Below are 14613 nucleotides of genomic sequence, written 5' to 3'. Positions count from 1 at the left end.
ATAAGCAAATATGTTTGCAGAGGTGATAGGAAAAATTCTGTTGCTAATCCATTGATTCACATAACTTTTTATTATCACCAAAAAGTAGGTCTTCCATTGTAGAAAACATAAAAAAGAAAGATTAAGAAGATACAAAGTACTCATAATCCTATCACCAAGAGAACATGACTGTTAACATATCTCCAGCATTTTGCAAATTATTATTTTTTTCTAAGTAAGATTCTATTCTGCATATTACTTTGTAACTTACAATTTTTTTTAGCAATTCTATATTGAGAGCACTTTTTCATGTCATTAAGTGTTCTTCTATGACATCCTTTTTGGTAGTTACATTGTATAATCCATGGTGTGGACACATGATACACTTACTTAAGTAAGCTCTCTGTTTTTCTTTTTTTTTTTAAGATTTTATTTATTTATTTGAGACAGAGAGAATGAGAGAGACAGCGAGCATATGAGAGGGGGGAGGGTCACAGGGAGAAGCAGACTCCCTGCCGAGCAGGGAGCCCGATGCGGGACTTGATCCAGGGACTCCAGGATCATGACCTGAGCCGAAGGCAGTCGCCTAACCAACTGAGCCACCCAGGCGCCCCTCTCTGTTTTTTTTTAAGATTTTATTTTTAAGCAATCTCTATACCCAATGTTGGGCTTGAACTCACAACCCTGAGATTGAGTCACATGCTCCACCGACTGAGCCAGCCGGGTCCCCCATTAAGCAATTCTTTTTTATTGGACATTGAAGTTATTTCCCATTTACCTTTACTAAGAAGAATAGTTTTGTTTTTGTTTTCGAAAGATCCCTGCTTGCATGGTTTAGACTGAAATCTGGCCCTGTGGAAGGTGGGGCTTTGGGTTGAAAAAGACTCAGGTTGGAGGAGCCCAGGAGTCTGGCATCCACATTTTGTTCTACCTGTCTTGTCTGACTCACCAGGTTAATCATTTGTTGCCTCGATTTCCACTTTGGCAAAATGGTGACATAAGCCTCGTGACTTCCGTAACCCTGAAACTTCTGAAACTCTTGGACATGTAAGGAAAAGTCGGTGTTGAGTGATGGGAAGCAAAGTCTTGTGGCCTCGTGAATGTGGGAGACTGGTCTGCCTTTGCTACATCAGGAATGGAATCTCGGCCTTTATGACTTCCCTGTTCTTTCTACATGCTCTCTCCCGCTCCCCCCATCCCAAACTGGCTTCCAAAGCACTGGTTTGCCAGGTCTTATTCTACTGAGAGAGAGGGTGCATCTTGTCCCTTGGTCGTTGTCATGGCCATAGCCACAACTACACCTGAGTTCTCCTACAACCCGAAGTATTGGCCTGTTCCAGCCCTGCAGATAAAGCAGTTCATCGGGCTGTAGAATGTCAGCACCATCGGGGACCACAAAGATGATCTAGTCCTCTACCCCTGTCCCCCCATGCTGTTTAAGGACAGTGATTTGACCAATATCTTTGGTTTAATGGCAGAACTGGAACAGGTGTAGTGCCAAGGAGGCCATGTGGCCAAATGATGAATCATGTGTCTTTGGGGACAGACTGGCTGGCTCAATCCTCTATCCAGCACTTCTGAGCTGTGTGACCTTGGGCAATGTATTAGCATCCCTGTCTCAGTTTCCTTATCTATAAAGTGGGGATGGCCCTCATAATACTTCATAGGGTTGTTACAAAAGAGGCAACTTATGAAAAAGGCTCCTACATAGTATTTCCCTAGTAATAATAATTACTTAATTAATTTCCCAATTATTATGCTAATATGGCTGGGTTTTGCAGCAGAACTGACACCCCTGCCCAGGACACAGCTCTCGTCCCCTGATGCTTGTGTTGGAACCATAGCTCTTTACCAGCAGCTGACAGGGATTACTCTTCAAATGGATACCACTTTGAGTAGGTTTGCATTTGGGATGCCCCCCGATTAACCTGCTCCCTCTGGCTGCCTCTTTCTAACCGCCAGCCCAATAGCATTTGTGTGGAAAGAGTGGAGCAAGCGGCCTGTGGTCGGAGACAGAAATGTAACCACAGCGCCAAAGAAAATTAGCAACGTGGCACAACTAAGTATCCTGATTGCAGCCCAGGGGTGCACAAGACTGAGAGGTATGTTAACTGGGAAGGGCTCCTTTGCCGCTTAACATACCCCTTGGCTTGTACGCAGCCATCCCAAATTTCTTTTCCTTACATGTTTAACTTAATTTTTTGCTTGGAATTAAAAACATTTAGGATTTTTACAAACATGGATTTAATTTCTTAAGGCCAAAGTCCTGGTGCATAAAAAAAAAAAGGAATTCCAGTAGATATCTATCAATTATCTGTCTATCATCTATCAGTTCTATCATTTTTTAAGCAAGCCATCTTTTAGTTAACTTCCATTTTAAGCCTCACTGCACAGCTGACCTGTAATGCCAACGCCTGTATCCCAGACACACTCGACTTAAGGACAGCCCACAAGAGCACCTCTGGGAGGAGGTGAGGAAGTGTGGACTTGAAGGATCAGAATCACAGACTCTCACAGAGCTAGGTAGGAAAACCGGAAGCTCCTTTCTTTTGGGCAGATTCTGCCAAGCTCCTTCCTCCCTCCCCCCACCGCCCCATCCCGTTCCTTCCTTCCTTCCGCAGGATTTGAGAACTATTTTGATTATTTAAGAAAGATTTATCCTATTTAAATCTAGCATCCCAGACCACTTGAGGCACTTTGCTGATCATCCTGTGGGATTGTGTTTGAGGCCTTGGGCACAAGACACACAACCACTGTGACAGAGGTGCTGGCAATTGGATCGTCCATTGGGTCCTGTTTTCCTTCCTCCTTCCCTTCCTTCTCCTTTGCTGAAACCAACTTATACTAAATGACCAAGGTGAAAAACTACCAAACTTGCCTTCTCTCACACAAAGCAAAACAACAAAATTAGATGATTAAATGAACTAAAGTAGTTAATTTTACCTTTTTCTTAAAAAAAGATTTTATTTACTTAGAGCAAGTGAGAGAGAAAGAGAGAGAACACGAATGGGGGAAGGGGCAGAGGGAGAAGCAGGCTTCCCGCCGAGCAAGGAGCCCGAGGCGGGGCTCGATCCCAGGACCCTGGGACCCTGACCTGAGCCGAAGGCAGACACTTAACGACTGAGCCACCCAGGTGCCCCTATTTCTTGTTCAATAAGTACAATGCTTTGACTTCAAAAAATTTTAATTTTTTCCTGTGTTCATAATTCGAGGAGAAAGATTTCTTATTTCTTTCTAATGTGACTCTGTGTATATATTCAGAAAAACCTCAAATTGTAATTTCTTTTTTTTGCTCTCAGTAACTGTCCAAGTTGTGGCCTAAGCCTTAATTGGCCCTAGTTCATGGTTAGTCCTAAACATTTGCTAAATTTGCTTGTTGTTCATCCCCAGGAGTAAGCCTGTGGGTGGCCACATATTGGTTGAATGGATGTTTCATCTTGTAGGAAAGACTTGGGAATAATAAATACTCCAGAATGGGCTGAATGAAATGGGTGATGGGGAGTCTTACTCCACTTTACTAAAAAAAAAAAAAAAAAAGAGAACAAGTCCCTTTACCAGTATAAATTGATTTGCCACAAAGAAGACAATGGGGTGTGGAGGCTAACTAGTAGCCTTTCTCCTGTGTGAGGACCGTTCTAGCCCACGTGGGCCCTGACCGCCGTCACGAGTGGAGACATGCTTCTGCGCTTACACACAGATCTGGAGCCCAAGTCCGGGCTCATCCACTGACCACGTGCGCTGCCTGCAGCTATCGAGTCAATGCATATGACTGTGCTGTGTCCACCTGTGTAGGCAACACTCTTCTGGCAAACACACAGTCTCTCCCGCACAGCGATGTTATTAGAATATTGTTGTTGTTGTGTTTGTTCAAAGTCAAATATTTACTCCCCCAGATCCCCAGTATCTTCTAAGCCCGGCGCTGGCCCACACTGCTGCAGACTGGGACAAAGAGATGATGTTACAGTCTGGTTTCTATGGCAACAGAAGAGGGGTAATGAAAACCGAAATGTTGGAAACACCCACTCTGACAATTGTGACATAATTCAGGTTATTACAAAGACGTAACTACCAAAGGAGCAGAATTGTCATTACCTTGCAGCTCATGTCGGCAAAAAGCTACACCGCACATTTCTCTGAGTTGGGCTGCTAAGAGGAAGGAAACACGAAACACACACACACACACACACACACACACACACACACACGCACGCAAGCGCCTCGTTTTCTGCATGTAAAATGTGTGTGTTCTTTAAAAGCCAGTGGTTGGCTGGTTTTCCGGACATGATGTGGTTGAAGCTGTCATCGTAATGGAAATTCATTGCTGTAGCTATGGTAAATCGAGTTTTCTGCCTGTGCTGAATGCATTAGTCTAATGAGATGTTTGCAGCCGGGGAGCGGGGCTGCTGGAGTCTCACTGTGAGCTACTAACACACGGGTGGAAGATTAGCTTTTGTAATACTCGGTTTGCATGTACCGAAAGTCATCTGTCTTCTGAGTCAACATTCCCGGCCTGGTCAAGAACCTGATCAGGGCTCTGGTGAACAAGCCGTAGGTAAGGGAGATGCACAATCGGAGGGTGTGCCATTGACATGGGATCCTTCTCTTTCTACTGTCAGCATGACAGGTGACCTGTTTCAGTGTGTCTGGCTTGCATGCCTACCTCCGTGGCAATGCCCGAGTGTCCTGCACTCAAACCACTGAGGTCAGCAGGTAAACTTCAGTTCCTCCTACTCAGAACAGAAATGTTTGATTTCTTAACCAGATCTCAGAGAGGAAGAGGTGTAGCCTAGAATTATATAGTTTTTAAATTTGGGGCAACTCCATATTCACTACTCTTTAACTCTGCATTGAAAGATGTAGAAAGTTGTTTTTTTCCCCAAATGTGAACTCAAATAACTGTTTTACTTTTTTGCATGATGATTTTGCTTTGCTTTTGTTTTGTTTTAATTCAAAAAGTGTTCTATGTCTTGGGATAAACATATTTACTAAAATTTAATTATTAAAATTGATGTGTTGTGAACTCGCAAGAGTACTTTTTAAAATTGAATTTTATTATTTATATCCCAGGTGGAATATTTTACATGTCTTCGTGTTTTTTTTTTTCCCCTTAATTTATCAAGACAGATGAGAATACTATTTACTGCTAGTAGCTGGTACTGGTTAGTTTTGGGGGAAAAAAAACCCCAGGTGTCTATGGAGTGTCAGGATCAGTTTTCCCAAGTTCGAATACAGTCACCTTCTTCCCAGATAGGGTGTTGTGTGACTAGAACCCGGTGGCACAAAGCTTCCTCTCCAGGTTGCTTGCTGAGTAGAACAGGACAGTGGATGAAGGCGGTGTCAGCTGTGTGGAAGTCATTTGACCGGTAGCTGATCTGCTAAGTCCAAGTTCTTTCCGCTCCCACGTAGTAGTAATGGAGAGCTGCCTCATAGTGTTGTCTCTAGATTCTGTGACGGTCTCAAGAAGGTAATCAGATAACTCAAGATAATCAGTAGCTTTCTGAGAAAGTGGCTTTTGGTTGGTCTCAGACACTGTGGTACTTGAGAAAGTGATCCTGGCGCTTCAGAATCGAACACTCTTGTGTTTTTCTTTCAACCAGAGGAACCATTTTTGAAGAGTGAGAGACATAGTTGTTTTGGGTTTTTTTTCCAAGACTTAAAAAAAAAATAGAATATTTGGAGTGAAAGCATAAAAATAACTATGAAGGAATTTACAGTGTGGTAAAGTAAACCATCCAGGGGCACAATATTTGTGTGAAGCATTTTTTTGTGTTTGGTAGAACTAGCCTGAAAAAATGAGGGGGCAGTTCCTGAGCAGTAGCAGCTGAGTGAAGATTACCTAGAAAGACAGTAGTGACTATCTCAACTCAAATAAAACGTTAACGTAGAAACTTCAGTTTTAGGGACTTTGTTTGGTGGCTCCAGATCTTTACCATTTAAACACATGTGTGTAAGCAGATATTTTTTTAAAATGTGAATATGTTTTCTTCAGCTCTTTAAACTGTGCATGTGCACAGTCTCTGTGTGATATTTTGGCAAATCTATCAGTCTGCTTGCTTTGTAGAATCACAAGAGCAAATCCCACACACAGAAACCCCCCAGTTCTTCTGTGCTTAACATGTTTAAATTTCTTTGTGTTACCAAAACGGCTTTTATTTTGCTGCAAAAAAAAAAAAGAAAAAAAAAGAAAAAAGAAAAAAAAATATGAATACAAAGAAAAGAATCAGAGACACAAGAGTAAATCGCTTTCGGTCATTTGTTTGCTTTTGGTGGTGTGTTTTCAAGGCAAGTGGAAACCAGCAGAAGCAGTTTCACTTTCTGGTTCCTGGCCCCTGGGGGCTGGGGTCGCAGGGCTCTCCAGCAGCAGGTAGGACTAGCAGACCAGCTGCTGGGAAGCAAGTCAACCCCACGTGCTGTCGTCCTGCCGCGAGAACTTTTCTACTGAAAATTCATGAAAGTCGTGACTTTTTCAACGGGAAGTCGTATTGGCTTATTCTAAAAATTCGAGCGATGCCCCAAAGCGCAAAGATCGAATTTAAAATTTTTTTTAAACTTGCAATGATGTGAAAATCACAAGCAGATGGCCTCCAGCCTCTCCTAATGGGGTGGGTGTATTTATGTTTCAATCTCAAATTGTGGAGCCCACAGACTTCCAACACATTGAAGGCAACATTACTGAAGTTCCCTGAAATCCAAAGAAGGCACGCTCAGAGAAGGGTACCTCTTCGTACGTTGGCGGGAGTGGGGTTCAGTTCCAGGCTGTTTTGCAGAGCGGGTGGATAGTTCGGCGCGGCGGGGGGACGCATCACACACACACAGACCCTGACACGCTTGGGTCCCGGCAGGGGTGGGGCGGGCGGAAGCTCGGAGCGCACTCACGGCGGCTCCCAGGCGGAGCTCGGCGGGGCGTCTTTCCTCCCTCGCCGGTGCCCCCCGGCAGCCTCGGCCGCGCGCTGAAGCCAGGTAGCCCGGGGCGTGCCCGCCGCAGCCCGCGCGTCCGAGGCCAAGCGGGAGGCGACGCCGGGCCGCGCCCGCCTGGGGGCTCCCCATGCCAAGCCCCCTCCCGTTTCAGCTGGCGCCACTCCTCTACCCCCAAGCCTCCTGCTTCGACCCGGGGACGGTGAGGGAGAGAAGAGAAACGACGGGAGGAAAGACTCTCTTCCCATCTCACCACCCAAGGGCATGAAATTCGGTCTAATGTTTTTGGAGCCCAAGTTTGTGACAGCCGTGCCTTTTGGTGCGGGCGTCCGTGCTTCCTCGTGGGGGGTGGGCGCCCTTGACCTGTCTAGGAGGGAGCTTTAAGTGCGTCCTTGGACATCTTAATTCAGCCAGCTCCCCAAAGGCTGGTTTGAGATTTACACGTTTTTAGTGTTTTTTTTGTTGCCTCCGCAGGCAGACAGATGAGGAGAGATGAGGGGGATTAATAACAGCCCCTGGGAGAAAAATCAAATGGTTTTGTACATATATAATGTAACAGAAGCCCACCAGTGTGTCTAGTAAATGACTCTAAATTTTAATTAATGAGTCACAAAAGCCACACCATAAGCTTTAAAAAATTACCCCTTTATCAATAAAGTGATAATTAACTTTCTCTGGAATTAGCAATTCTCTCAGCCCTGGGCAGTATGCAGCCTAGTAAGTTCTCTGGAATGCTGCCAATTTTAAACGATCGCTCTTTCGGCAAATCTACTGGATTTTAATTCAGACATCTATTGTGACATCTTCCAATGTGGTTCAGAGACCATTAGGATCAGCCAAATCAGGGTAAAATTTCTGAGGTTGAAGGAGTGGCTCAGAATGTTTGGATTGCATGGGGATCTGTCACTTTCTCTTTCTTCATTGTCCTTTTCTACCACCCCCCCAAACCCTCTGCCTCTGCAAGAGTGCCACACTCTAGTCTTTGCTATAAATCTCTGCTAGCCTCTCCGCTATAAATCGCTGTGGCGAATTCTGCATTTGTTGGTAGGCGCATACTAGGTTTGAGGGCTCTGGCTGCAAGCCCACAAGGTTCTAAGTGCTTTTCATTGTTGTATTCATCTCGGTTTCAGTGCTGGCAAGGGTTCTTCCCTAATATTTCTGCAAACTCTCACCCGCGGTTTGTCAGATGCTGAGATTTAGGTTGAGACGCAGAGGAGAGCTGCTGCAGGCAGAAGGGCCATTTTAGCTATACTCCTGGCCGATTGAGATTTGGCTTCTTCTGACACACACATATTAATGTCTGAAGAGGTACAGGAGCACTGGGCATTACAGAGCAGCTGGTTCCACACTGAACCCCCCCCCCAACACACACACACTCACTCACGCAGTCCTCAGTGCTGCTAGTCACTGGTGGGTGACGCTCAGGGGCAGCCTGATGACAGATGCTGTTTGGCCACAGTGGTTAGGAGGCAAGTGGCGATGAGTGCAAATCACTCCTCCAGAAGTCAGACCTCTCTCTCCTCCTTCTGGATCCTTCAAATGTTAGCATCGGTGGGCTTCTGCTTCTCTTAGCCAAGAGCCTGGCTAGGATGGCATGCTGGTGATAAAGTTTGCTGCTGGGTTCAGCTAGCAGCATCAACACAGTCAAGAACATCCTTCAGGAGGGTGAGACGGACGTGAGCAGCGAGCAGGAGCTGTGCATTGTAGAATCAGTCAGCACCTTCCAGTCAAAAGAGGCACTTTGCCACCACCGAGGAGATAAAACACCTCTTGGCATCTTGCAATGATGACCTTGTGGACTACTATTTTAGGACAGAAAGGAATTTATTACCCGGTGGCAGTTCTCACTTTGTATTAAGCTGAAAAGCATTCCACGGAGTCTCTGTGACGCCCCGGAGTAATGGGAATGTATCCGGAGATCCACACTGTAGGTGTCCCTGTGATGGCTGTTGTTACTCTTGGACCACTTGTGTTTTAGAGAGAATCTGGCGGCACAGAACCATGTGAACTTCTCTTGACTCTCCCACCAACTCAGGCATGTTCCACCTAAATTTTCATTTGTGGGGAAGCATGTGTGCATTTCTTTTTCAGCAGCTGCCTTGACTGATCGGCTAAAGGGAACCTGGTCCCAGTGTTGCTCATTTTCAAGAATGACTGCATACTCTGGCAGGCAGGCTATGCCAGCCCTTTGAGGAAGGGGCTTGGCTGAGGAGTGGTGCCTTTACTTTCTCCATAAGGCGTACAATGCAGAAACAGTGGAGTTGGCTGTTATGAGAAAATTGATGTGCCAGGGAAAAATAGTGTCAATGCTGTGCTTTGCAAGGTGGTGACGTTTTCTGGTTAGCCCCGTGATAGTGACTCAACGTTTGGGAGCTAAATATTTGGTAACAAAAGCCTTTGCCCTTTTTCTCTCTCTGTGCTGATCGTTACAGAGCAAAAGCCGTTATAGTTTCAAAACAGAAACATATGGCTTGAAATTAATCCTAAAGAAACATGCAGCTTTTCATGAGGATGGGTACTAAACTTGGGACCAAACACTGGGCTGGCAGAGCAAAGAGTTACCCTCGTTGGGTCCCAGTCCAGCCATCGGAAAATGGCACCTAACAAAGAGGTACTGGGATAAAACCCAAAGGAGAGATCTTATTCCATGACCCTTCCAACGAGTACTTGACCATCCCTCTCCCTCCTATATCTGCTGATGCCGTTCAGATGGGACTCAGTAATGGCCAACAGTAGCATATACGGCTGTCAGCTTATAGACCTGCTAGGTTTATTTCCTTTTGGGTGGAAAGAAAGGCTTTCTCTTTTCCCTTTCACATTTGTCCACAAGTCATCCTGGGACATCATCATTCTGATGAGAAAACCAGTGTCAAACATCAAGCACCAAGGAGTCTGTTTTTCCCTGGTGTCTGGAGCTGAGCCTGCGCCCTGCCACCAGACCGATGTTAAGATCACAGAGGCCAAATCTGAGGGTCTGCCCTGGATGCAGCCTTCGAGCTGGCAGGGGGGCTGGTGGCAGGATTTTAATCCTGTTTGACAGGCAACTGTGAACAAGGAAAGGAAGAACTGAAGAGAAAACCACAAGGTGAAAGCCAACTTTGGCGCATTCATGCTTTTTGTTTTGGAGGTCATGTAATGAACAATTCCTTTGGGCCTAGCCATTTCTAAACTATTATAAACCAATAGGAATTATTCTCATTTTTTTTTTAGATTGTATTTATTTATTTGAGACAGAGAGAGAGCATGAGCCGCAGAGAAGGTCAGAGGGAGAGGGAGAAGCAGACTCCTTGCCAAGCAGGGAGCCCGATGCAGGGCTCGATCCCAGGACCTAAGATCATGACCTGAGCTAAGGCAGACGCTTAACCGACTGCGCCACCTAGGCGCCCCATCATTCTTTACGGCCTTTTGAAAAAGAGGCTGACTGCTTTTCTTCACAGTCCTTTGGGATTTGGTACCCTCACTATTGGGGAATTATGGTGATATCAAGACTTACATCTAACAATTAGCTATTAAGATATGCTGTTCATCCCAAAGAGAATAACTCAAAAATGTCATGTAAGGCACTGGACTTATTGATCGGTAAAGAATGCTACTCTGGGAATAGATTTCAGTCATTTTTCAGTCTTGAGAAAGGTGTGCCATTGGTTCATGTTGTTGCCATTGTTGCCTGTGCTAGGGGAGTTTGCCTTGAGATTTGGGGGTCAATACAGTACATGGACATCTGTGCATTTCCCCTTATGTTGGGAATATAATATAATATATAATCCCTTTCAGATGCCATGAGATGCTCCAGCATATTTGATTGTATCCCTCTTAAGAGCTCATTTGTAAAAATGCTTCAAGTGAATAGGTGTAGAAAGCTTTACGTTTGGGTGCACAAATTACAAAGCATAGAAACAGTGGGGAAAGAAACCTCAACTAGTTCTAGTGTCTGAAATCACTACCCACAGTATGAAAATGTAGCATTTGTTTTGAGTGTTTGTAACATAATTAATATTAAGGACTTGACATAAATAACGAGGGCAAACTGTACGGTGCAATTATGTTGGTGCCAGATATGGAAATGGTTAATTGGTCCCATAGTGAGACCTTTACCGTTGTGTGTTGCCTTAATGAGACCAAGTGAATATAAACTCTCTCCAGGGAATTGAAGTTATAAAGTCAAGTTGGGTGTGATGTGTGTGACAATGTGTGGGAGACTGGTCCTTCCTTTCTATTGCCCTCCCTTTCAGTTAGAAGTCATTTGTCATGCGTCCGGAACAGAAATTCTCTGTTAGCAGAGTAAGGAAAAAAGGACATTCAGAAAACTTTGTCTCACACATGTTTCCAAATCAGCTCCTATCTCTGCTAAGGTCAAGTGCTGAGTTTCTACTAATTGGCTTGAGACCAGAGTGATGTGGATAAGCTGGAAATATAATCATTTAAAAATATATTTTTGGGCACAGGTTAGGTCACTGTTTTTATGGAATATATTTAACATTTTCATGCCTGAAGAAAAAAATTCCGTGGAACCAAAGACCTGGCTGGTCCTTGTAGATTTCTAACAGTGGATAGTATGGGTTACATGGCTTCCTGGACAAAGTTAAGCAAACTCAAGTTCTCCTTTGGCCAAGATTTCCTGTATTCTGTTTGTGTACTTGGTAGATTATCAGTTTCCAGGGGGTTTTCTTTCTCTTCCTGAGAATACAGATTTAGGACAGGATAAGAAGAATTTACATTGGGACCATGGAATCACTTAAGTTCCAGACCATGTTCAAGCCAGTTCACCCTTCTGTGGAAGCTGGAAGGTTAAAATGTAACCAAACTAATGAACTTGAGGGAAAAACAGCTGACATTTGAAGGGACAAGCTAAAAGCAAAAAGCTATACTCCAAGAAGTGGTCTTAAAGTGATTCTTAGATTCTTAGACTGAATGGATTGTAAAGGCCTTCCTCCCAGGGCAAGCCTCAGACTCTTCCCTAGTGTCTGCAAAGGATGCAGATAGCGCATCCTCCATTCTCAAGAGGCCGCCCCCTCTTCCACCGTTGGAAACTTCAATTGTGAGCAAGGGCATTTTTCCCTCCAGAACTTCCCCTAGCCTCCTCCTTCAGTAACTTCCTGCTGGGGTTACTTTTGTCCTCAGAGATGTAGAGAATAAATGTCAATGGAGCAGCATGGATTCTGAGTGGGAAAAGCCAGTTGAATGGTCACCAATGTGACCTGGGGCAAGTATGGTGGCAACCCTGGGCCTCCCTTCCTCCCTGTGGATGGTATTCCCTGTCAGTCCCCACTGCTGAGCCCCAGTGCTTTGAATGGGGCAAGTACTCAATAAATATTTGTTGCATGAGTGATTGCATGAATGATAATGTCAGCATGGGTGGAGACACCATGGTGTTGTGGAAAGAACATGCCCACTCTTTAGTGTCACCCCAACTTTAGCAGATCATGGGATATAATACTTCAGAAGTTGTTGGGAAGGTTAGTTAGGTTAATGTATATAAAGTTCAAAGGAAACAGTATATGGAAAAGGGCTTTGTAAACTGTAAAGTGCTGTACAAATGGTAATAAATACATGTTCCCATTTATTGTGCATCATATGCTCAGGGATGCCGAGAGAAGCACTTAACAAGCTTTATCTTATTTATCTAACTTAAACCACAGAGGAAGTCAATATGAGGGCTATTTTTATCTCCATTACACAGGTAGAGAAATTGAGGCTTACGTTAAATAACTTGTGGAGGGTCACATGGCCATGCGAGGTCTGCTGAGTCTTTCCTTCAGTGTTGAAAAGCCAATGGGGCGTCCATGTCTTTTCACCTGTGAGGGCTGAAGAGAAAGAGCTCTTTCATGCCTCAGAGCCAGCTGCTCTTGCCGGCTGGGCTGCTCCCAGGTCCAGCAGGTTCCAGAAAGGAAATGATTCCCTGGTGTTTCCACTTGGAAAGGCATTTGTGATCCACAGCGAACTTCTTTTAAAGCAGTAGGCTTTCAGTCCTGTCAGATTCAACCCTCATTTTTATTGCAAATATTTTTAATGCCCTGTTTACAATCCCAGAGTGAAGCTCCGAGATAATACAGCCCACCCACACTCATAATGGAAGAAAAACCAGTGTCATGTCATAACTGAAATATGAAGAGGAATAAAGGCAAAGCAATTTATAATTACTTCCGGTGCAGGCGCCCTGCTCTGGACACCATAATGAAGTGGTCAGGTGCTTCACATCCGCGGTCTCCAATGAAGCCTAAAATAGTGCTCTGGGCCACTCGGATAACACAAGCTGGCCCTGCTGCCAATGATGTGATTTTCTCAAATGGTAAACAACTCTTGAGATCCTGAACAAAACAGAGAACAGTCTTCCCTTGATTTATGAATTATTTGCATTCCTGGAAAATAAAGTATATATTATGGCTAAGTAGAAATATGTTTATATGTAAAATGCAGTTAACTCTAGGTTCACAAAAACGAGATTTTCACTCATGTGACCATATGGTGAGACAGTGCTTCATAATGTGGGACAGCTCCATTTGTCCAGCATCTCTGGTCTCTGCCCTCCAAGTACAAGAATGCTCACCCCGCCCCCAACATTGTGCCAGCTAAAACCATATCCAACACATTTCCAAAATGCCCCTCTGCAGGGAGTGTTGCCACCACCACTGAGCACCTGTGGATCAGAGCATGCCAACCTGCCATGAATTTCACTTTCTCTTACCTCCCCAAATGCCTGATTAATTATAGTTTAAGAAAGATGGTGCTGTTTTGCCAGTTCCCTATAGGATTGCCGAGTAGAGGCATTTCAAATATCATGGCAGAAACTCGGGGGTATCTTTCCCATTCTGTGAAGATGCTTATAGTGGATTTTCTCTAAAAACTGTAGCTTTGAGCCTGAGAAGACCTTTTTATCATGTTTCATTCTCTTTCAGATTATGCCTAGGTTTTATCATAAATACAGTATTTTAAAAACACCTTGGTAAAATCCTCACTATTCTCTGGGTTTGCTTAAAAAGCATGAACAGTTACTAAGGGACCATGATGATGTTGGCTCTGTACTAGTTATTCACACCATAGTCTTGGAAAGTATCATTATTCTACTTCACAGACAAAACTTCAAGATTCAGTGAATTTAAGCAGTGAGTTTCAGTGCCTCAAGGTCATCCAGTAAGTTCTGTAATTGATTTCAAAGCCAAACCCATGCCTTTGCTCCTGTATCAATTTGGATATATGGTATAGACTTTTACCTGTGATGTGGAAATCCCATGTCTGAGAACTTCCTCCTTGTTGAGTACATAAAAATGGGGTAGAAGAATAAACATGGCCAGAGATTCTTTGACATTCCTTCCATGAGGCTGTGGGGTCTAATTCCCCTCTCCTTGACTCTGGGCTGTTCTAAGTGACTCGCTTGGTTCATAGGATGTGGCCGAAGTAATGTTCCAGGACTGACATCAGGAGTGTTCCGGTTCCACTTGGGACTCAGAATGCTCGCCCTTGGAGCCCTGAGCCACCACAGAAGAGGTAGATGCCCCAAGGCTGCTAGGAGCCAAAGTTCTGTGGAAGGCCCTGAACAAAAAGACGTTAGGGTGGGGCTGGGGGAGGGGGGAAGAGAAAGAGGCAAGAAGCATGGAACTACTAGATGTGGGGATGAAGAAGACACCTTGGAAGTGGGTCCTTCCATCCCAGTCTCCCCAGCTGGTGCTACACAGATCAGAGACGAACTGGGCAGTCTAGCTTTTCCTGAATTCCTGACAC

At 44.6% G+C, this 14613-nt stretch overlaps 1 protein-coding gene across 13 annotated transcripts in view; it reads left to right on the top strand.

Moving 5' to 3' along the window:
• Positions 1 to 4273: 4273 nt before the first annotated feature.
• The window catches only part of SCML4 (Scm polycomb group protein like 4), a 114525-nt gene continuing 104185 nt past the window's right edge, over positions 4274 to 14613 (top strand). For 6 of the 13 annotated variants that reach the window (XM_025863533.2, XM_073893730.1, XM_025863549.2 and 3 more), the window contains exon 1: positions 4279 to 4531. The gene's annotated coding sequence lies outside the window, so the exon portion shown is untranslated. Of the gene's footprint in view, positions 4532 to 14613 lie in introns of all 13 variants that reach the window. The other 7 variants (XR_012378513.1, XM_025863508.2, XR_003206234.2 and 4 more) reach the window with 5 other exon arrangements.

The sequence above is a fragment of the Callorhinus ursinus genome, unplaced genomic scaffold (genome assembly GCF_003265705.2).
Source record: "Callorhinus ursinus isolate GAN/ISIS: 27379988/994484 unplaced genomic scaffold, GSC_fseal_2.0 scaffold6, whole genome shotgun sequence".
Taxonomy (NCBI): domain Eukaryota; kingdom Metazoa; phylum Chordata; class Mammalia; order Carnivora; family Otariidae; genus Callorhinus; species Callorhinus ursinus.
Note: the sequence above shows the minus strand (reverse complement) of the source record. Positions and strands in the feature narration are given on the sequence as shown.